The sequence below is a fragment of the Equus przewalskii genome, chromosome 4, assembly GCF_037783145.1.
Source record: "Equus przewalskii isolate Varuska chromosome 4, EquPr2, whole genome shotgun sequence".
Classification (NCBI taxonomy): domain Eukaryota; kingdom Metazoa; phylum Chordata; class Mammalia; order Perissodactyla; family Equidae; genus Equus; species Equus przewalskii.
In genome coordinates this window covers 98884283-98908841 of record NC_091834.1, presented here as the reverse complement: position 1 = coordinate 98908841, position 24559 = coordinate 98884283, and the positions used below count along the sequence as shown (strand labels likewise).

Sequence of the window (24559 nt, the reverse complement as noted above, 5' to 3'; positions counted from 1 at the left end):
AATAATTTTTACATTGATTACATGTTCAAATGATATTTTTGACATATTAGATTAAGTAAAGTGTATTCATAAAATTAATTTCACCTTTTAAAAATTCATCTTTAAACGTGGCTACTAGAAAATTTAAAATCACACATATAACTTGCATTCTATTTCTATTGGACTGCTGGATTTTACTGTCGTCAAAAGTTACAATGTAAAACAAATGAACAAAATAAGCATGGAAATATCATGGAGACCTGACGGTAATTTTCTTAAAGTTTTGAAATAATTAAAGGAGGAAATTGGAGAACTGTTGGCCAAAATGTAAGCATCATTCTTACGTAATGCCTGCCTGAAGCCTTTTGTGTCAGTCTTCTTGTGTCCACCATGATGGTGTTCATGCAAAGAGTTCCAGCGATGACTGTAGGAATTACAGATAAATGAGTCTCATTGGGAGAGTGGAGACTTTCATAGCTGGCTGATGCAAGCAAGATAGTGTGTCTGCCAAGGTCTAACACTTCTCATACAGCTGTTTGAGGAAAAAAGTATTATATGGAGGAAAAATATATGAAAGCCAATTAGCCTGCCTACAAGTTCTCTTGTTAAATATCATCATATTGAGTCTCCTTGGTACTGAGGGGAAAGGCAAAATAAAACCATGGATAGCTATGAATTTAGATGCAGGAACAAAAGCATTTGGGGCAAAAAACAAGGACAGATGCCCAGGTATTAAGTGGAAGAAAAATCATCCCCAGATATAAGTGATGGGTGCCTATCTCATTTACTATTAAGCAACATTGAACAATATCATTTAGCATTTTTGGAAATGAACTGAAGAAGGGAAATGACACACACGAAGACCTATGAGTTTTATAAAACAATAAATTCTTCACTCAGATTTAAAAAAGGCTGTAGTAATGGATAAATACTTTATTTTTCTCTGTGCAAGGGACGGGTTGAATAGGAATGACGTGTGAATCTTAAAATGGGTGATACGAGTGGTTCCTATCTTAAGAACTAGTCTCAAGTGTTAAAAATCATAATGGTTTTTAGAAAATAAAATATCTTAAAAAATATTTTAAAAACTTCTTATCACTGTCTTTTGGAATTCTGACTCTTTGGCTCATTGACTTAAAAAATAAATACTTAAGGTCTGGCGAAAAGAATGGAATCCCCCATAAACTCTGGCCAGATTTCTTGAGAATAGTCCTTCATTTAGCAGTTTTACGATCTTAAATCATTGGTAGTATCTCTTTTTTAATAACATTTTTAAATAAAAAGATCACATTTCCCCTTTCCTTTTTTTTTTAGGTTACTTGAAATATTATTTATCTAAAGGAAGGAAATATCTGAAATAATCTCCTCCCTTTCATTTCTTGTCATCTTTCTGACCTGAAAACTAATTTTGCTGTGAACACTGTGCACAAAGAGAGAAAGTCCACATTAGCATTTGAGAGTGTATATCATCTTATAACATGAAGAACATAAATCATATATTTAATAACAGTAATAGTTACTTATTAATTATCTACTAGCGACTATTCTAGGGTCTTTTTAAAAAAATTCTAAGTCTAATCTTCACAACAATAGGATTCCTACTATTATCAATTTAAAGACATATCAACTAAATATTAGAGAGAGTAACAGCCTGAAACCGACTGCCAACAAGATATTTTAAAATCAGACTCCTGGTAACTATCGTATGAAGGATGGATGTTCAGGCACTGAATCCAGTCAACTAGCCTATTTATTAGGTGGGCCAATTCTGACATTTCTGTTTGAAGCTACTCCTCTGTTGAGCTCAAAATAAAGCACGCAGCTTATATCTGATAAAACAATAAAAACCTCTTATTTTTGTTCAAGAAAGTGTTAAATATGCATTTGTACCCTTGACTCATCTGTGAATAAGAATAATTTTTTCTATGTTATGTACATATGAGAAGGGAACAGGGAAGTTTGAACAAATCCTCCTCATGCTCAAAGGTGGTTTTGCAAAAAAGACATTCTGTGTGTCCTGAGGACAGGGCCGGTGGGCCCTGAGGATCCAGGCAAGGCAGGTCGGCTGGAGCTTTAAGCGATGCTGAAGGCACCATACATAGGAAAAGCATTACTTTTGTGTAAAACTTGCCTAAACTTATACCAAAAGATATAATTTAGGTTATATATACAGTTTTAACAACAGTTCTTCTTATTGAGGGAGCTATAGAATACAAAAGAGAAATTTTTACTATTACTTTGAGTCTATCTTAAATATATATAAAAATGAACTTCATAGAAAGATCTTAAAATTTTGGCACCACACGATTCCTGGTTCAGTAACTATGAATCTGCTTTCTTTCCCCTCACATATTTCTATAAGGCCTCAATTACTTTCACTTACAAAGGGGCAGCACATTTTAAGAAATAGTAGGGGGTTTTTTTTCCCCTTCTACAGCATCTCTACAAATAATAGAGTAAAATAAAATATTTTCCAACTAACACCCTAGTGGTTTATTAACTTTTAAAAGCAAAATACATAAATGGTTTTACTTATAGATTCACAAGTATCATTTTAATGCTCCTTAAAGTCATTAAAAGTTTTATTGGCAATTCTATTTCCATTTTCGATGCTCTTTTAGCTTATTTTAAATTCCTGATTCAAATCCCAGAGGTTGGGACTTTCTCATTTGCATTAATATACTTTCTTCTTAAACATATAAGAAACTGACTAAATTAACATGTAAACAGCATTAGGGCACCTGGGGCTGAGGCAAGAACATAATTACTTTGGGGATAGAACATTTTCAGAATATATTCTAATTCAAAACAGGTTACGTGCTAATGTGCTAACAGATGACTAGCACCATTTCTAAATCTAGAACTACTTTACTTAATTCGTTCCGAGACCAGACTACATGTTGAAAATAACTGAAACCTTTTAGGGTCTAGATTTGTACAAATATAAATCAAGATTATTTTGAAGAAGATGCTAATTAAGAGGCAAATGCAATCATGTCTCAAAAATAGAATTTAAAATGTTAATGCATACTGAGACAATAATAGGATGTTACAATCAAGCCAACACTTTTACTAACACTGAAAGTACAGGGGTTGTTTGCCCTTTATTCCGAAATTGACATACTTAGAGTATTTATATGCAGGCTTTTGATTCTTGCTACATTTTTAGCATTACCTCACCTCGCTCCAAACACCGGCACACAAACACACAAAAGTTTCGAAACAAAGTCAGTCTTCATATTTAGGCAGCCACACAAGTTCTCCACAAGCCTCAGACTTGCACCTTTTTCCTCCCTGTCAGGTCTTCCAAAACTGCCTTTCCAACTCTTGATTTCCATACATATGTGCGTGTGTGTGTGCCCTGCTTTCTGCTAAGAGACAATTAATCTGAAAATAAGCCGATGATACGAATGTGTGAGTGGATGAGGAAGTCCACGTTGCCATGTTTGTTAATTTAACAAGTACCATTTGAAGATTACATATTTTTCAGTAATTTTCAATCTTTCTCAATTTTGGCAGTCCATGGGGCCCACTGGAAGACTGCAAATTAATTGGTATAGAACAGTTCTCAACGTTTAGGTACATAAAGATCACCTGGAGACCTGTTAAACCACAGATTGCAGGACTCCACATTCAGAGTTTCTGATTGACTAGGTCTGGGGTGGGCCTCACCTATTTACAGCTCTAGAATGCATCCAGGTGATGCTGCTGCTGCTGGCCTAGAAAGCATGCATTGAGCACCACGGGTCAGGAGGCAGACTTTGGGGAGCTCCGGCTGATTCCCATGTTACCTAGTATTATGATAAACTTTGCTAATAAAATCTCAAAGTTCTATAACGGACATTTCAGAACTAAGCCATGCTAAATGTATTTTGTTGTTGTTAGGTAGAGAAACTGCTTTTTCCAAAACACAACATATGTTACACACTCTACTTATATAAGGTTACTTCTGTTTACCTGTATATATTTCTTAACCAAATACTATTTTCTATTTCTGAACAAACTTCTCTACCATGACCAAAAATCTCTATAGTATCCACGTCTTTTTAGGTACGTGATAAAAATTTATGTACTAAGACTTTCTTCAAAGAACTCAAATGCTTTAAATTTATCATGAAATTAACAGCAAATAGATTGGAGTTTAAATTTTCAAATGTAGATCTTATAGATAAATAGTCATAATAGTCACAAGGGAATATTATGATACTATAATATCAGGGTAACACATCAGGAATCCTATTTTTAGGACGACTCTTGGATCTTGTCAAAAAAATCGTGAAGTTCCATTTGTGAGTGAGAGATAAAACCCCACAATCCTGATATTATAAAATATGAATAAATACTGCTCCAGCCATGGGGTGGGCACAAGTACAGGAAATGCATTTACTCTACCCTAGAGAAGACAAAATAATATTGGCTGATCAACAGAACATAATGCATGTGAGTGTAGCATTAGACACTTTTTGATAAAGCTCTCTGACCAAGGAGTGAAAAGCTAATTTAATCAAAATACTGGAACTTGAGTCATGAGGCAAGAAAAAGTAAACGAGACTTTTGAGACCTAGTAGTAAAACTGACTGACAGCGCCATAATCTTTGATTGTTCCCAAGCATGAATGGTCTTGGCAAACAAATTCTATCGTAGTATCTATTTATTACAACTGGATTTTTGCCATTTTCCTCTATCCTAAAAACTTAATTTTAATTTTAAAAAATCTCCCAAGAAATAATTTTAATTATTTGTGCAGAAACAAGGATGCAATCTATTTTAAGAGAAAGTTAAAAAGTAGGTATATTATAATTGGTCAAGTCAGTGACAATTAAAAATCTAAAATCACATAGAAAAAAATGGGAGAATTAACATCAAGAAAAGGAGTACATAGAAATGGAGCACATTTAAATAAAAATGGAAGGAATCAACAATTTACGCTAAAAGCATTAAAAAATAGCGAATTGGTGAGAGAGTGCTTGGAGGATGAATGAAAATAAGTGGTAGAAATTTTAATAGCACAAAAAGAATTTTTTATACTTACATCAATTATTTTGAATAGTATTTTCTGTAAGAGAGCGATATGAGGAGAAATACATTGCCTCATGACTCTATGCAATTGTGTACCCAACAATGTACTTTATACAAAGGAAGATGCCTCACTGAAGCATGTAATCTGTACTGTCATTATGAACTCAATGACAAATTTGACTTTCTCTTGACCAGCTTATTTGCACATATTTTCATTCTAGAGAAGAGAATTAAACTTGTTTATTCACAGTATTAATTCAAATAGATCTGTATTATTAAGTGCATTCACTCAACAACTATTTCATTAACATTATATACTGTATGAGATTTATCTTCTACAAGGAAATGTGTAAGTGTCTGTCCTGGCCTTAAAGAGTTTTAAACCTGGCAAAGGGAACAATGTATTTGCACAAATACCTTCAACAAAGCTATTTACGACATTTGAGCGATACTGACAGTAGGGGGCAGGAAGGAGAGAGTACATCTTGTTGAAATCATCAAGAAAGACATTATGATGCAGATGATTTTTTAGCTTAACATTAAAAGATGGAGAACGTGAAGTGTAGCATAAAATATTAATAATGCCTACATCTGGATGACATCCCAAGAGATTTTTATGCTCTTTAAATGTTTCTGCAATTTCCATTTTCTTGAAATGAATGTGTCATTTTTATAAAATGAAGTAAACAATAAATATCATTAAAGCAAATAAAGGAACTGAAGGCAAAGTAAAGTGCAAAGGAAAAATTAATAGAATCTGTTCATTTGTAAGATTTTGGAGTTAGAGAAGGCAAAGTTTTATGTTTGGATAAGAAAATTGTGACAAAATACCATGTCAACAGGTGATTTAAGAAGAAAGGTAATGAATCTGGTTTTAGGCCCACTGAGTTTAGGTAATGCCAGCCAAGGATCCATCAATGCAGGGTGAAGGTAACACTAGGAAGACGAGCTGGGGTGGGGTGGGGGTCATGCACAGGAGTAATCATTGGATTCATAGGACATAATCAATATTTGATGGAGACAAATCCAGAAATACTTTTCAGATTGAACGTTGGGAGACACTTCCACAGACAATTAAAATATGACCTAATGTATGTTTGAAATTAGCTCAATACCTGATGGACTAACAACATTCCGATACATTTTTTTCCCCTGTAGGACTGACGCACCAACTAATCTTAATCTAATAGTAAGCTTAGAAACCTTTTGAATTGGAAGGAGGGAAATACACCTTTGTCTCCTCCTTTCTTAAAAGAAAGAACACAAATAATACCGTGTATTTAACCATGGATTCTTCACAGTTAAATACACAAAATATGTCGTAGTAAAATAGTAAAGTAAGAAGGCTGACCTGAGCCCTGGCACACGCTCTTTGCTGTGTAGTTTATGGCTGCACACAAGAGCAGCCGGGGTCGTCGGCAAGATCACATTTAATTTCTGCACTGTCTAACAGAGCGAACTCCACAGAAATTATGACAGCCCCTTGACATCATGGACACTCACCAACTACTTATTCACTCATTGAGAGTAAATGAGTGTCAGCTGCCAGAAAACGGAGACAGTGAAGTCGAAAACATATGAGACACTTTGCCTTAAAATGACGATAATTTCAAGTACTCAATGTCTGGCACCTGCTGGTTTTGTTTTATAATTCCTAAAGCAAAATAAGTGGGTTTTGTTGAATGAAAAGATTCTATTTATGCTTGTTGAATTAAACATATGAGGTTAAAGTAACAGACTAGGTTCCAGATAATTATGCAGTATGGATAAAATGGAAAAGCAAATGCTATATCTATCTACATCAATATATATCCGGGTTTAATCAACTGAATCAACAGAATACGATAATATGACTGATATTTTTCAATTTCTCAATAATATTCAAATGTGTTTCTTTATAGAATTTGATATCGTGCAATTTGAAAGAGGCTCTCTTGGCACCATATCAAAAGTTATCTTTATGTCACCTAGTTCCTTTTAAATAGTAAAGTTTTATGACTAAAATAACCTACATGTAAATTTCTTGGTGCATTATGCAAAATTCCATTTAGAAATTATATGTATGCATCGTTTCTCTGACTCACTTTTATTCATAACATTCAGGGTCAGATGACCATTTTCTCACTTTCTACAAGATCATGTAACTTTTATGTAACTATTATCTATAATAACAAAGCATACATAAAATATAATACAAAGTTGAAGACGAAGAAGATTTGCAATGTGACTCACTCTAATTATTCTAATTACCACACATTAGTATTCATAGGCAGAATAATATTAATTATATTAATAATAATTATACCAAAATAGTAAATGGTAGGATGCCAACAATGCGTTTAGCATTTTAGCAAATTTACAACAGCAATCAGATCTGCTTCCAAAAATGTATATATAAATACGAATGCTCTAAGTAAATCAGAGGGTTACATCTGAATTGATCCTAGGAAATAAAAAGAGCTGATATGCCTGCTCTACATATTTCACTCTAGTGAAGTCAATTGAAATCTTTATCTCAACATGATATATGTTGGGCGTTAAACCAAATTCTATAGATTTATAACCCTCAGAAGCCAGCTCACCACTTTTAGACTTTTTTCAACAGTATCCATGATAGATAATCAACCTCGCTCTGCCAGATCCCCAACAGTAAACACTGATCATATCAGTTATTTCACTATGCCCGTTATTCAATAGGGCTCTCTCTTTTGAATTAAAATGTGTTACATCTATCATACTTTGTTCTAAGCTCTTTTTTTGGAATTCAAATACTAATAGCAAAAATAATATTGAAGCATATTTATCATCATCCATCTGTTGAACCACAACCTTCAAAATATTTATGAGAGATCTTAATATCTCTCTTAGTTCTTCTTGGCTCCACATTGAACATCTGAAGTTTAGCTTTTTCCATAACTGGCTCTGGGAGGCTTTATCGTCTTAGACTCCTTTTGTTCTGCATAACTCATAACTATATTAAGGGCATTAATACAGTTCAGGCACTGGGGCAACAACACAAGGTGGCTAAAAATTTGACCTTTGGGGTCAAAGATTTATGTTTGACTTAGAGCAAGTTATTTAAGTTCTTAGTCCATTTCCTCGCTGGTAAAATGAAAATATAATAATAATAATGACAATACCAGCTACCTGATGAGTATTGGGGTATGGGATAAGTACAATAATACATAAAATGCTCAGTACAGTTCCTAAACACATAGAAAGATGAACACAAATATAGAAGTAAGACATAGTCCCTGCCTCCATGAAACTTTCATGTTAGAAAGGAGACAAAAAGATCACAAGTAATAATGTAAAGAAGGACTATGTAATGGAAGGAAGATTTAGCAGGTTTTTTGTTTTTTTTTTTTGAGGAAGATTGGCCCTGACCAAACACCTGTTGCCAGTCTTCCTCCTTTTGCTGAGGAAGATTGGCCCTGAGCTAACATCTGTGCCCATCTTCCTCTATTTTATATGTGGGATGCCGCCACAGCATGGCTTGATAAGCAGTGCATAGGTGCACATCTGGGATCTGAACCTATGAACCCTGGGCTGCCAAAATGGAGTGCATGAACTTAACCACTATGCCACTGGGCCAGCCCCAAGCAGCATTTTTTAATTTAAGTATTTACTAAATTAGATTTACAGTCCTTGTACATTTCTCTAAGTGCAGAGTCTCATGCTTGTGTAGATATGTTTTAAGATTTGTTATACAATCTGATTATATTTTCTCACACTTTTAATGTATTTGGAAATTAAAGACAATGGCAAGATTATGTTGTCATCTGGGAAAGATTAAGGAAACAAGACATAGGGTTCTAAAAGACCTCCAAGGTGGGATCACCCTGGTGAATGTTTTCCTTTTTTTTTTTGAGGAAGATTCACCTTGAGCTAACATCTGTGCCAGTCTTCCTCTATTTTGTATGTCAGATGGTGCCACAGCATGGCTTGATGAGCGGTATATAGGTCTGCATCTGGGATCTGAACCCATGAATGGCAGGTTGACGAAGTAGGGTGTGTGAACTTAACCATGATGCCACCAGGCTGGCCCAGCCCTGGTGAATTTAAATATTAATTTATCTCTTCCATAATATTGTACAACCTTTGGCATTTCAAACTTGAAAAATTTCACTCTACACTCTCTCTTTCATATTATTTGGAACATATTGAATAAGACCCCTGCCAGAACTGAATCTTGATAGATCCCCCATAACATTTCCTCACCTCCCGAAATAAACTGCTCTGTGTATTTTCCTAATCAGTGAAATTTTCATTTTAACTAGTGTAGAGGGCAATATGGTTATGTAATAGTTAACATGGACATGACAAACAGTTTTGAAATGGTGTCTCATCAAAATTCAAAGAAAATAAGAGATCTCTATAATTAATCTTCTTTTAAACATCAAGTAAACATACATACTTTTTTGGAAGGGAAATTGAAAATAGTTGAAAGTCATGGTGTGGAAAACAGAAGGAACATCTCCTTGTGGTCTATACTTTGCCCCCTCTGTGTCTCTTGTCTCGCTCTGCGCATGTGGCGAGCTCTTTGCAACATACGGGGCTGTTGATCACCTATTCATTCTTTAAACTACTTCCTCCCTCCACACGTCCGATCAACCGTCTCCTTACTCTTCTCTCTTTCACGTGTTTTCAGTGGATACAGCCCAAAGCTCATTCTTTGACTCTTAGCTCTTTTCCCTATATAGCCACATATAGCCTTAGACAACTCTGTGCAAATTAATTAAAACACATTTTTAGCCTCAAACATAATTTCTATGTTGTGCATATGACATCCTCAGGTCTCTACCACTTCAAACTCATTATTTCCTCCCAACTAAAACCATTTTGATCCCATTCTCTGCATCTTCCCCAAAATAAAACATTTGTCTTTACCTACAGGTTTCTGTTGATTTTGGCTCTGAATGATTGGCACATCCATCTTCACTCTGTGTTTAAAATTATAGTCACTACTTCACTCGCTACCACTTTAGTTCATTTAAAACTTTGATCTTGGGAATTTTGTCTGTGTCAGGGGTGAGATGCAGAGACAACTTTTTCTACTTAAAGTCACACCATTTCCTACATACACTAATCTTCCATATGTAATTGGGTACATTCCTATTCTGTTTCTTTGTACCAGTTTCTTACTGGTTTTTATGTATTGAGGATTTATCATATCTTTTAACAGCTGTTGGAGTTAGCCCTTCTTCATTGCTTCTCTTTAACAGAATTCTCCTGATTACTCTTGCAGACATTTTCCCGTATAAACTCTAAAATAAGTCTCTAGTTCAAAAACACTATTGATTTATTATTTTTATTTCAGATTTAACCTACATACAAATTACTTTAGGAAGAATTGGCATCTTCATAATTTTGAGTTTTCCTAAACTTTCCAAAATTCCTAAATATTGAGTTTATAACCATAGGATTAATCACAAGTAGTAGTAAATAATTGCATTTTCCTCTGGGATTATTATCAGCAGCAGAATTTTAAGGACCACTGCATTTTCAAACTCTCTCTAAATGTTTAGGTAACAAAGTAACCATTGTCATTGTTTGCACAGAAGTCATATAAATTCTTTACACATTTAAGCCAAACATCTCTACTTTATTCATATGTATGACTTATCTGCTATATGATATTGTGAGCTCTCAGAAAAGAGCTGTATCACTTCCTGAATTGAATTTGGAGTGTAAAGTGAATCCATGTCATTCTCAACCTTAGACAAATAATACAATAATCACTTTGTATTTATCTTAATGCAAGCTACTTCTAAAATTGGAGTATTTGAGAAATCAGGCAGAGATACAAAAAAGAAGACGTTGAGAAAATTAGTTTGTTTATATCTTAGTGTTAAATAGAATTCGTTTTTTGTAATTCGTAGTTTCTTAGAGTTTAATTATGCTAATTAGCATTACAGCATCCCAAGAAGGGTTTAGTACTCAGAGCATTCTCTATGGGAAACCACAGAATACTGTTCAGATATTGCACAATTAGTAGACCTCTGAAAATAGTTTGTAAAATGCTGTTTAGTGCAATACATTGCACTAAAGATCAATGCAACATTTATTGCTCAGCTACTATATTTCAGGTACCCAGCTAGGTTTTGGAAATGCAGACATGAAGAGGAAATAAGCCCCATGTTTCCTTTGGGGCCCACAGTATGTGTGTGTTGTGTATATATAGATATATATTGTATATACATTGTATACACAATGGAAGCATAAAAATGGTACATAATACATACATATATACATACATCTACATGCATGTATATGTGTACAACAAAGTACAAATATGAACAAGATACTGTAAAGAAGTATTTTAGAGCTGATAACTTTTGCCACTTCATCTTTTAAAATTCTGACTGCATGTGCAAAAAATGAAAAAAAAAACCTTAGAAATAAAAAGTGTTTTGTGAGATCAGTTATGTAAACATTTTCTCATTTGAGTACTAATGAGAACACAAACTAAGATTATTTAAACATATTTTTAAGTGGCAATACAACAATGTAAATCACACATTTGCAGTATGTGAGTTCTAATAAAAAGAAAATTTCCACATTTCTATTACTGAACATGGCCAAGTATTCATGATTGTCATGATTGTCCTAGAATTAGCAAGCATTCCCTTCCACCTCAAAACTGACTATATGGAATGATGTTAATGAATAGTTGAGAGTCACCTGGACATTGAAATAGCTCTTTAACCGGAGTTGTGTAGGAGAAATGAATGTGCATAGGTTGCAGGCGTACAAAGAGAAAATGCTCTTAAAGATAAATGTTAGATCCCTTAAATGTGTTTAAGGTCATTTTACTCCCTGGAGAAACATCTCTCTGAAAGCACAATAACGGGAAAATATAAATCTATATAAATCATCATTTTACACACAGTTTTTCAGAACATCAATATCATAGAATACAATAGCAGTAAGTAATTAATTCACTCATTTGCAATGTTATTTAGTGTCTCTTAGGTTCTAGGCATTATTGTAAGCACTAGTGATTCAGCAGTAAATAAAACTAGGTCTCTGTCTCAATCTAAATTTTGTGTGGGAGGGCTCACACAGCAACCTGTAAACTGATGCTAAGCCAGGTGTTGTGAGTTCTAAGGAAAACTCTAAGGTAAGAGGAAGAAGGCTCATGGGGTGGCAAAAGGGGGAGTACACATTTTTATATATAAGATGAACAGGGAAACAGCCTGATTTGAGGAAATATTTGAGCTGAGATTGGAAAGAGGAGAGAGAGGCAGGTGGATACTTGTAGGCAGAAGAAAGAGGAGAGAGCGGCAGGTGGATACGTGCAGGCAGAAGAAAGAGGAGAGAGAGGCAGGTGGATACTTGTAGGCAGAAGAAAGAGGAGAGAGAGGCAGGTGGATACTTGTAGGCAGAAGAAAGAGGAGAGAGAGGCAGGTGGATACGTGTAGGCAGAAGAAAGAGGAGAGAGAGGCAGGTGGATACTTGTAGGCAGAAGAAAGAGGAGAGAGAGGCAGGTGGATACTTGCAGGCAGAAGAAAGAGCAAGTTTGCGGTAGACCATGCCTACCGAGAGGGAGCGGGGTAGAGGAGATTAGAGAGGAAATAGGGGAGTCAGACTATTTTAGACCATTGGGAGCCACTGTAAGACCTGTTGCTTTTATTCTGAGTGAGATGCTAAACAATTGGAGAGTTTTGAGTAGAGGAGAGATGTAATCTGGCTTATTGAAAGATCATTCTAGTGGATATATTGATCATTAGATATTGATATTAGAGGGGCGAAAGGATGGAAGCAGAAAAAACAGTAAATTATTGCAATAACTTACATGGGTGACGATGGTTGTCTGGCCAATGGTGGTAGTGCAAAAGTAGTAATAAGTAATTAGATTCTGGCTATATTTTGAAGGGAGAGTGACAGGATTTGCTGACGCCTTATATGTGACACGTTAAAGAAAGTAAGGAGTCAAGGACGACTCCAGTATTCTGACCAAAGCTAGAAGTTTGGAGCTGTCAGTTACTGAGATGGGGAACTAAGGGAAAAGTTTTGGGGAGATTGGAAGGATTTCAACTTCTGGCACATTCCATTTGAGAATTTTAATCACTGAAATGGAAAAGATGAAGTTTGGATTTGAAAGCATGAAGTTCAGGAATGAGTTCTGGGTAAAGACATATATTTTATCCTCAGAGAAGAGATGGCATTTATAGCCATGATCCTGAATGAGATCACCTATAGCATGATCAAGATAGAGAAGAGGTTTCAGGATGGAATTATGTGACACTCTAATGTTTAGAGACATGGAAGTTCTAACCAAAGAGACAGTGAAGAAGTGATAAGGGAGGAGTTCCAGGAAAGAGTGGCAACTGTGTCAAATGTTGCTGACAGACCGATAAATGAGGAACATGAATTGGCGGTTGGGTTTACCAATGTGAAAATCATTGGTGACCTTGACAAGACGTATTCTGATAGATTAGTGAAGACAACAGCTAAGCTGGAGGTGTTCAAACGATAACTGAGGAAGAGAAAGTATAGACAGTGAGTATAAATAACTCTCCAGAAGTTTTGCCCTAACAGAGTGCAGAGAAATATGTAAGAACTTGAGCAATCTGTCAGGTCAAGGTGTTTTTTTGTTTTTTGATTTTTTTTAATATTTGAAAGGAAAAATAACAGCATGTTAGTATGGCGGTGGAAGTGATAGCATAGAAAGGCATGATTGGAGAAACAGGAAAGAGAAGAGGCAATTGCTATACTGATGTCTTGAGTGGATGAGCGAGGATTGGTACCCAGCACTAAGGGCCCATTTAAAACTAGTGGTCGTGTAACACAAGGGAGACTGGTCATCAAAGGTGTTCTTCTCCAGCCTGGCTGATTTGCCTGCATGAAGGAATAGAGTAGGCAGGGATTGGATTTAATGTACATTGAGGTTTATCCCCGTGAGTGTGACGAGGGAAGAGAGAACTCACCCGTGCCCAGCAGTACTTGATTTGAGGGAGAGCAAACAATCATGCCTTGAGAAGGCTGCAGTGTCCTTCATGGGGGAGCCAGGAGTCAGAGCTCAAAGAGGAACAGAACGCTGTGAGTAGAGGAGATATTGCTGATGGCTATGATATAAGTGATTGTGTGAGCAAATATTTCATAGTTTAATTACTGCTATACTATTATATACTACTACTGCTATACTATTAAATATTTTACTATTAAGATTAATAAACAATAATAGCAATGTGAAATTATCATAATAGTCTGTTTTCTCAGCAACATTGATCTATAACTGGATATACTTTCCAACTTTATTTGTAACTCAATTAAAAGACAGTATTCCTAGAAATGCCCATATTTTCAGTGTTAAAAATATTTGTTTCTTAAATCATAAAATAATATCTTTATTATTTGTGAGTCAGAATGCTAAGCATATTTAAAGTGCAGAGAAGACAAAAGATTAATGGAACAGTGTGTGAATAGTATCTAAAACCACCAAGAAAGGGCAAAAATTGAGTTGTAAAATATATATGACAAAATAATTAAGATGTATAACTGAGGCTTATGGTTCTGCTAAATGTATTCATTTTTTAAAATGGCCATTATGTACTAACATGTGTTTATTTCACTTTTAAAGCTAACATTGAGATCATTCTCTGTGGATATGTAACCAGAGCCTTCAAAAGCTCATGAATATTACAGCATACATTCCTTTTGTAATAGAGCACACTAAATAATCTTTAAAACCTTATCCAAATCTATGATTCTATGATTATGATTTACTTTCAACGCCACACCCTCTGTGAAGTCCTATCAAGAATGCTTTGAGAGTTTCTTAATGAGAATAAAGCACTTGTGTGCTGCAATAACGCTTTACCATCTGCCTCCAAAGGAAAGTATGCCTTGTCTCATGGCTATTTTTGAAAATGTCTTCGAAGGTAGCGTGAACTCATTCAAGCCGAACATTTACTGACTGCTGCTTGCCACCTCATGTACTAGGCAGTGGGGATGAGGTAAGAGTTGACTTTTTGGAACATTTTTATCATGTTGGGCACAATGCCAAGTGCTTTCTTTGCACTATTTCATTTAGTCCTCACGACATCTTTAGGAGATACGATACCATTTTAGTCAGAATTTCACAAATGGGGAAATAGAGATATAAAGAGGTTAATTGCCCAAGGTCACACAAGTAGGTAGATGATAGAGCTCATATTCAAATCTGCTGGCCAGCCCCTGAATCCCAGGTTCTAGACCATTATGTTACAGCGATGAATAAGACCATCACAGCTCACATGAGCCTCCTCAGCAATTTTTTTTATGTTTTTTATTTTTGATTGAATGTGGCCAAAAATTGTTTGAAAGAGCTCTTTTTGGGTTATAACTGTAGCCACATTTATAAAAAGGGATGGTGTTTATAGCTTAGGCTCATCATCTCAGAGCCTATGTATTCTTTTTAATCATGATCCTTCTGATTGCTGATTATTTGCTCTTCTGCCTGTTGCTGTTTCCTCTCATCATTACACAGCCTGCCGTATAGCCAGGCATTGTGGTGCTTCTGCGTGTCCTTGGAGCATTTCACCCTACTTTAGCTTGTCATAAAGCAGCTGGTTTCCTCTCATCATCCACTTAATATGCCCTGCACAATTGTCTAACCAAGATTCTACATCATTTTGTTACGTTCTACCTATAATAACCTAAAATCTACATAGACTGAGATTGAATATATGGATGTACAGCAGAATTCATACTGGGTTTATTCCATAGACTGTGCTGGAGCACGCTGCTGCATTGGCACATGACCCCAAGGAGTTGAAGATATTGGCCTACTACTTGATTTACCCACAACGTTCATAAATTTTAGATAATCCACCAACAACTTTCAGTGCTACGATGCCAATGAAATGGCTTTTAAAAAATGTATCAGTGGTAGCAAATTTGCTTTATATCAAGGCCTTAGCAACTACCACTTATACCTCGTTAAAAAGGATAACTATAAATCAATATTCAACAGGACAGTAAACGTCAACTATACTTCAAGAACGGCCGTTGGACCAGCGTATAGCCAGAGCTGCATCCAAAAGAAACTTTGATATGTGTGTATGTATATGAAATTAAGAAACCACTCTACCATCAGCATTATAGGAAAATTAAATACACGTAGAAAGACTAGGTTTAGTAAGCAACTATTCTGGATGTCTTAGATATTATGAGAATAGGTGGTAGTTTAGGGAATGCCTGACAGCTATCCTGAACATGGGCATTTTTGTATCTTGATGAGTATATTTATGCCTACTGTTTACAGAAGTGCTCCTGCCAACGGCTATGAGCAATTGTGTAAGATACTTAAATTTAGGATATACCATCATTTTGGTCTGTGGATTAGTGGCCACTGAAGGTATGAGAATTAATTTATCCAAATCTTTCTGAAAGTTTAATATTTCTTTTAAAGAATAATACTGCTCTTGATCATCATAATTCTACATACTAACACTACTGTCTTTCCAGATATGCCTTCTTTGTACATTCATACAACTTGATAAATAAATTATGAATATGTTTAGATGATTGTCTTGAGAGATTTTGATGATTCTTACAGCATTTTGAAATAGAGTTTTTAGGAATAATACCAACAAAACAAATATCACATAGTATGTTTCTTGATAACACTGATCCATAATCAATTAATTTTTAAAATTTATTTTTAAGTCAACTAATGTACTTGTGACATTCTTGAAAGTGATTATATAATTGAATATGCTTTAATCTATTCTACTGGCATGCTGGAGCCAACTCATATCAGTGGTTGAGAGCTGATAGCTAAATTTTCAGGAATTTGCAAGCCAGCTGTTAAATGTATCCATCATTAAAAATTACATTTTACTATTATCTATGTCCTTGAGGTTACTTACATCTATTGTGCCTGGTATGGTGGAGATACTATGTGACAATGTGTCATTGCACATTTCTTCTCAACTCCAGGGTCAGTAATGTCACATTGGTAATCAGAAATCTACCATGGTGGGAGTATTTACACCATATAAATCAGCAAATATTACTAATCGGGTCTTTTAAATTTGGGGAGGAGGAGTCAGTTTTTAAACAGTTATCAATATACCATTGCCTATTATGTATAACATGGCCTCTCTTCATTTACTGGAATGAGTAGACCAGATGTGAGGACACAAAATTGCAGAGGATTAGTTATTTAAGTTATTTTAAGCATCTATGCACCAGCAGTGGCTACTGAAAGGTTGGCATCACATTTTCTCAACAGTTAATTAATCCTCTAAGAGGAACTTATTTTTTATTTCAATTGTTTATGAAATAGCTTCCAAATTGAGGTGATTTTTTAAGTTGCTAAGACAAGAAAAAAAGTTGACTGTATTTACTGAAGGATGTAGATATGCCAATAATAATAACTGTGTGTGTGTAAAACACTCGTCAGAAGATATGTTAGATAATAGACTAATAGAGGTGCAAATTGCAAATACTCTAGGAAAACCCAGAGAGGAGTGATTAAGGACCCAGGCTGGGTGGGAGAGGCCTGGGAAGGCTTCCTGTGGGAAGTGATGCTTAAGAGGTTGTTGGGATAAACAAAATTTCAAAAGGAGAAAAAAGAAGGGAAAGGCATTACAAATGAGAAAGCATGAGTAGGCATACAGAGATGAGGAAATATAAAGGCACTAGTTGGTTGCGATTTTTTTCATTCAATCTAAAACATTTATTGAGCACCTACCGCGTGCCAGACATTGATCTTTGCTCTGTGAGGAAATCAGAGAGCCTGAGTGCTGAGGTGGTGGATGGAGGGGTGGCCGTAAGTGTTGGCAGATTATGCCCAACCAATAGACTGAAGTCCTATTTTAAAATGTGTTGAATGTCATTGTTTTAAAAGCACAACAATAGAGTTTTGACTCTCAGAACAGAGCCAGGTTTCTCCTTTCAGATGCAAGACTTACATTTAAATGTTTCTCTTAATTCCAACCTCCATCCTGTCCCCCGGCTCTGTCCCTAACAAAGGAGCCCAGAGACCTGAAGGGCTTGCTCTACACCAACGAGATAGCAAGCCAGCTGCCTCCTTTCCATCTGCAACCTGGTTACTAAGGGACCGGCCTAATTTAGGGCTGCCCCCAGGGACACATTTTTAAAATTAATTCATTATAGATCAATGCTATCAAGAAATATACTATATGGTATTGATTTTGTCATATTATTCCTAAAAACTCTATTTTAAAATGTTGTAAGAATCATCAAAATCCCTCAAGACGATCATCCAAACATATTAATAATCTAACTATGGAGTATGAATATACAAAGAAGGCACAGCTCTCAGGGAGAAAGATTCTGTGGGCACCACCAGTCGGGGACTAGCGTTTCTGCATCCATCCGTGTGCACAGCGCTAACAAACAAGGCAAATATGCCCATGCAAATGAGGGAGAAAGATGAAAGTGGAGGTTTTGACCTGCATCAGGCAGCAGTCCCAGGCTGGGTTGGTAAGGAAATCTGTGTCCTGATGGTCAGACTGCAGCCTTCCCACACACTTCCACCCCTAGGGGCTTGATTTTTGAACTTGAAGTTGAATTCTCACATTGGTTCCTATCTGTTCCCAACAATCTTTCTACAAAGAAAGCAGGAATTTGGAGATTTTTCATTTACAAAGAGTAATCTCTGGAATGGCTGACTTCTTGGGAATTGGAGCAACACATGGCTCGTACATATGGTGCAGAGACCCGGGCACTCACACCCGCAAACACTGCGGCTTCTTCGTAGACTCTGGCAGCACGCAGGAAAGCAGACAGATATGCCCCACGGGGTGCTTTTGGTACCACTTGATCCAAAGGCATGAGTGCAAGCACTAACAAATGTCCATGGGGAATTCCTCCACGCTAGCCCTGTCCAGATCTTCTGTGAGCCTCTTGTTTTTGTTTTCTGGAGACGGTTCTCTTATGGATACTCTCCTCCTGGGCATCCATCTCATCCCAGCTGCCACAGGGATCCCCAGCCCAGAACGAACTTTCTCAGGGGAACCTGGGAGGCTTCCAAGCTACAGAGATTTTCCATCCTGCTGAACAGCATTGGCACCAGCTTTCTTTTCCCATCCAGATTTCACGACAGCCAGATTCGAGTTGGCGCAATTGACCGAAGCCAGCATCATGGGCTCTGAAGTTGAGATCCTTCCTTCTCTTGGTTACGGTAAATGAGTCGAAGGAGATGAAAAATGACTGATTTTTTTTTTGGCTTTGACAACTGATGGTTGGTGATACCATGAATTAATGCAGAGATTACTGGAGGACAAGGATGACGAGAGGGAGGAGAGTTATCCTGAATTTAACTTGGGGGCAGGTTAAGTCTTAGGTGGATTCAGATCATCTCTGAATAAAGATTAGTAGAGAAAGCACAGGATCAGGATGCAAAAGATCAGGGCTGGAATGAAAGATTTGGAGCATTTTACTCGATGATAGATGATGTTGTGAGAATAGTTAACATAACCCACACAGAAACTAAGAAAACAAGAGTCAGTGTCCCTTGGGGAAAATTTAGGCATAAATGTTGCCCTGAGAAAGAGGAGCCAATGAAAAAGACCAAGGCAACGTACTCATAAATGTTGAGGAAAGATGGAAGCAGTGTTTCTTCTACCTAATAAACTAAATGTGAAAATCATGCTAACTGTTCTATATGCTACACATTGACACTCTTGTATGGCAGCCAAATAAGAGGGAGTTTGATTAAGATTTTACAAAGAGAGATTTTACTATCTCTATTTTTACAGGCAGATATTCTTGGCCATTCTCTCGATTATTTTCTACATCTTGACATCCAAGGACATAATTTAAACTACACATTCACAGCCTATTATGATACTTTAAAAGTCACCACCAGTTGCTTTGAAGAATCTATAGATTTGCTTCTATGATCGAGGGCTCATTGTATGGGAGTTCCATCATTGAGAGTTGGAGGGTGGAGTTTTATTGTATTTATTAATTAAACAAATACTGTACATGCTCTACGCTCTTTGTTAGGAGCTATTGTATAACAGAGGGCAGAGAGGCATGGTCATTGCCATTAGAGGGCTTACAGGTCGAGTCGGGGAGATGAACATCTGATCAAACAATATTACAAATGCTGCAAACAGTGTGTTATGAATAATAATGTGAGGCACCATAAGAGTGTATAGCAGGCATCCTGAAAAATAAACATTTGAATTGAGTTCTAAATGAAAAATAGAAGTGAGCTAAATTAAGTGAAGTTAAAAGCACTCGTTGTAGAAGGAACAACCCATGTCAGGACTCTGTAGTCCTGAAGGTTTTCTGGAAATCAAAATCCATATGGCTGGAACACAGAATGAAACAAAGACATGGAGGCAAATGAAGCCAGAGAACAGGGTAGATGTTAAATTTTATAGTATTGTTCTTCCTGGCACACAGCTAGAATACATCCCTCAGTCTCATTTGCAGTTAGAGGGAGTTCTAGCCAAAGTAATATGAGTGAAAATGGCTCATACTCTTTCTAGAACTGGTTCATAAAAACTCTTACATGCAATGTTCCACTTTTTCTCTTCCTTATCTTCCACCTGGATGCTGAGGAACAAAGAGAGAACTCTGGTTCCCTATGGGACATAGAGGAATGCCTTCTGCAAATCACGAGCATGTATTCAAATGTTATTTTAGTGAGAAATAACTTACATTGTATTGTTCTATTATATATTTGGGGACTTGTTTTTCACAGCACCTAGTGTCGCCCTCATTAACATACCTGTTTTGTATAGTAAAGGTACCTCCACTCCACTTGCAATGGCATTCTTAGAACAACAGTGTTCATGTGGCTCCAAAAAAATAATGTTCTGTAAAACATCGCAAGAGCTTTCTAGAAATGGAATGGGAGGGCTTGTGAGGATGTGAACTAAAGGAACAGGAAATATCCAAGGAAAGGTTCTGTGACAACCTAACAAGGATGCTGACAAAGCTGGAAAGATATCGAGCTGGGACATCCATCTTCTCCCACCCTTGGACATTGGCACTCCCGCTTCTCCAGTCTTTGGTCCCCTGGTTCTCAAACCTTCGCTTTGGACTGATACCACACCAGTGGCTTTCCTGGGCCTCCAGCTTGCAGAGGGAAGATCACAGAACTTCTCAGCCTCCGTAATCCTATGAGCCAATCCTCCTAATAAATTTCTTTCTATACATCTCTCTACATATACCCTATTGGTTGTGTTTCTCTGAAGGACTCTAACTATACAGTGACCTCTAAGAATTATGATGAAAGGATATTTTTAATTGAACTATAAAGAGGTAATTCTTATAGACCATTACAAATTCTTAAATTCAGCAACTAAAACATATGATTCCATACCAGGTGGTATAAAAAAAGAACTCAAATGATTGCCGGTTCAAAATTACGTAAACATACACATATGTACATATACATGTATACATGTACATATACATGTAAATGTACATATACATGTATACATGTACATATACATGTAAATGTACACCTGTGGGAGTCTTCTTTTGGTTAAAAATGTACTTCAACAAATATATTTTGGAATGACATAAAAAAAGATATTTTAAAATGCTTTTCTATTTCTACTCATGAAGATTTGGTTCTCAGCATTCCAAAAATCAAGTAGTAGAGTTTATAAACTGTAGAAGGAGTGCTGCACTCCTATAATTACCTATTCTAAATTCATAAGTTTAAGATATATGTGGCCTTTTGTATATCTTTAAAAACTTCAGAAAAATTCAGAAATACTTGAGCCCATCCTTAATCAGGCTGTAATAAATTACACACTACATCAAAATCTCTATCGAAATTTCTGGATATAAGAGAGAGTGTGTAGTTAACATATGGCATCCTAGAGTATTCTATACAGCAACTTGAACTAAGATCAGGCTTAATATAAGGCAATTATTTTATAATACCGTTAATATTTACACACATACGTATATATGTGTGTATTTATATAAAATATAATATGTAACACATAATTAGTCAAGGTTCTCTAGAGAAAACTAACCATCATACACATAGACATACACATACACACACACACAGGGGTTTTTACTTTGAAATATTCGATTTTAAATCTCAGTGCTAAGATGTGATGAGGGCGTTAGCATGATCCACACTTGACGGGGCGCGATGTGGAGTGACTCAGGTGTTGAGCATCATGCACAGCTGCTAGTCAAACAAGGGCCCTACATTCACTCTCTAGAGACCACACTGATGCTCTTCTCCGGGGCCCCCAGGTCTCAGCATTTCACTGAGCCAGCAGGACTACATTAGTTTAATCAAGATATTTTGTAGGAGGCTGTAAAAATGATTCATAAAATGCTATGTTAGCAGTGAAAAGGAAATTAGGTAATGGATAAAGCATACATTTACAACAAAAAATAGTGGGTAGCAAAGCAGTGTAAGTACAGTGTAGTAACTTTGAGGACCTTTGAAGAGAGATTCAGAAGTTGATGGCAGTTCATATAGGAAAGGATGCTTCGTCTGACAATCAGATGGGCTAATTAATCTGGATTTAACCCAGCTGGATCTTATCTAGCCTGACTGTTAATGAGTATGTCTTATTTTGCTAGCAAGGGCAAACTCTCTTAAAAAAATAATAGTCAGGGTCATCGTTGCTATGAGTAAAATTCTACCTTGATATATGATAAATTTTTTTAAAGCAACAAAGAAGGTCACTATCATTCTTAAATATTTCCTATTATGTATATTGGTGCCACAGTTTTGTTTTGTTTTTGTTTTTGTAATCTCATTCACTGCTCTTCAATTAAAGTTTTAAATTTTAAGATCATATGGTAACAATTGTGTTTCTTCCAGTTTTCTCTTTGTTTCCACAAGATGTGATGTCACCACACAAGGTGTGGAGGTAGATATGCTATGATGATACATACCAAGCCATTTCTACCTTGGCACCTGTGTATACCTGTGCATGCCTTTTTTTTATACCACCTATCATATCAAATGGCAATTAATCACTAGATATAAATATTTTCTACTAGACTATCAGCTCCTCGGAGGCAGAAACATTATTTTGCCCTTTCCTATATTCCTAGCATGAAGACTGGTTTATCACATCTTTAAAACTAGGGTGTCACTCTGCTTAATAAATTAATTAAAATGATGCTCTCACAAAATAAAGAGTCTGACTTGAGATGTGAATAAAGGTGAAATGTGAAATGTTGAGACAGGATCTGCAGTATTCCATGGTGAGGAGATTGTTCACATAATCAGACTGATTTCCTACAGCTGATACCCTGAACAAAGCATTAGGCAAGTAAGCACTTCATGAATGCCGTGTACTGTTCACATCACACACACACTCATGGACATTAGTAGGAGAATAATGTAACAAGAGCATATCTATGAAATCAGTTTACCTTTTCAGATAAACACCTTGCTTAACTTTGTATGTTTTAAAAAATTCCCACAAACTCATTTCATTCTATTATCTCATTTAAGACTTAAGTGCCAAAGCAGCTGATGAGGGTAGGGAAAAGATGCTTAGATATTGGGCCAAGAATCTCAAGACCAGTGAGACATTTTGATCCACTACATGGACTGACATCAGCTCAGATGGGCCTTGCCCTTTGGCTTCACTTTTTGGTGGGAAAGATTTGGGATGCAAGATGAGGTGAATTATAGCTATTATTTAGATGCCTAAGCAGCATCCCGCTATCCTTTCCAAACTGAATTGTAGTTTTCTTTCAGGGTCCTTCCCTCTTTCATACAGTGATTCAGGGGACACTGACCCAACCCCCACCTCCAAAATTGACCCTGATTGGACAAAGGATAGTCCCCTAAACGTTGCAAACAGTGACTCAAGGACATTAGCCAAGGTTAGACCACGGTTTCCCCTAGCCAGAGGGGTTGCTTCAGAAAAGCACATGTGATGATGGGAAACAGCATGGAGGATTTTGACTTCCTAAAGCTGATGCCCTGAACAAAACATTAGGCAAGTAACACTTCACAAATACCATGTACTGTTCACACCAGACACACACACAGACGCACATGCTCACCTTCCAGCCTTTACCAAAACATAGAATAAAGATAAAAATAGAGGCGAAATAGAATCAAAGTAGAAAATCAAAATAGAACTACCATATGATCCAGCAATTCTACTTCTGGTAATATATCCAGAGGAAATGGAAACACTAACTCAAAGAGACATCTGCAACGCCATGTTCACAGCAGCATTGTTTACAGTAGCCAGGACATAGAAACAACCTAAGCGTCCATCAATGGATGAATGAATCAAAAGTTGCATATATATATATATATATAAATGGAATGTTATTCAGCCATAAAAAAACAAGGAAATCCTGCCATTTGTGACAATGTGGACGGACCTTGAGGGCATTATGCTAAGAGAATTAAGTCAGATAGAGAAAGATAAATACGGTATGATCTCACTTCTCATGTGGAAGCTAAAAAAAAAAAAAATCCCAAAAACTCACAGAAAAAGAGATCAAATTTGTGGTTACCAGAGGTGGGGGGTAAAGGGAGGAGGAATTGGAAAAGGTGGTCAAAAGGTACAACTCCCCGTTACGAGATAAATTCACTACTAGGAATGTAATGTACAGCATAATGACTATAGTTAAC

The 24559-nt window shown here is 36.3% G+C and overlaps 1 protein-coding gene and 1 pseudogene across 1 annotated transcript in view; both read right to left on the bottom strand.

Moving 5' to 3' along the window:
• The window catches only part of CNTNAP2 (contactin associated protein 2), a 1871069-nt gene that overhangs the window by 1445790 nt on the left and 400720 nt on the right, over nucleotides 1-24559 (bottom strand). The gene's annotated exons all lie outside the window — the stretch shown is intronic.
• Nucleotides 18345-19212, bottom strand: LOC139083037 (transmembrane protein 183A-like; annotated as a pseudogene).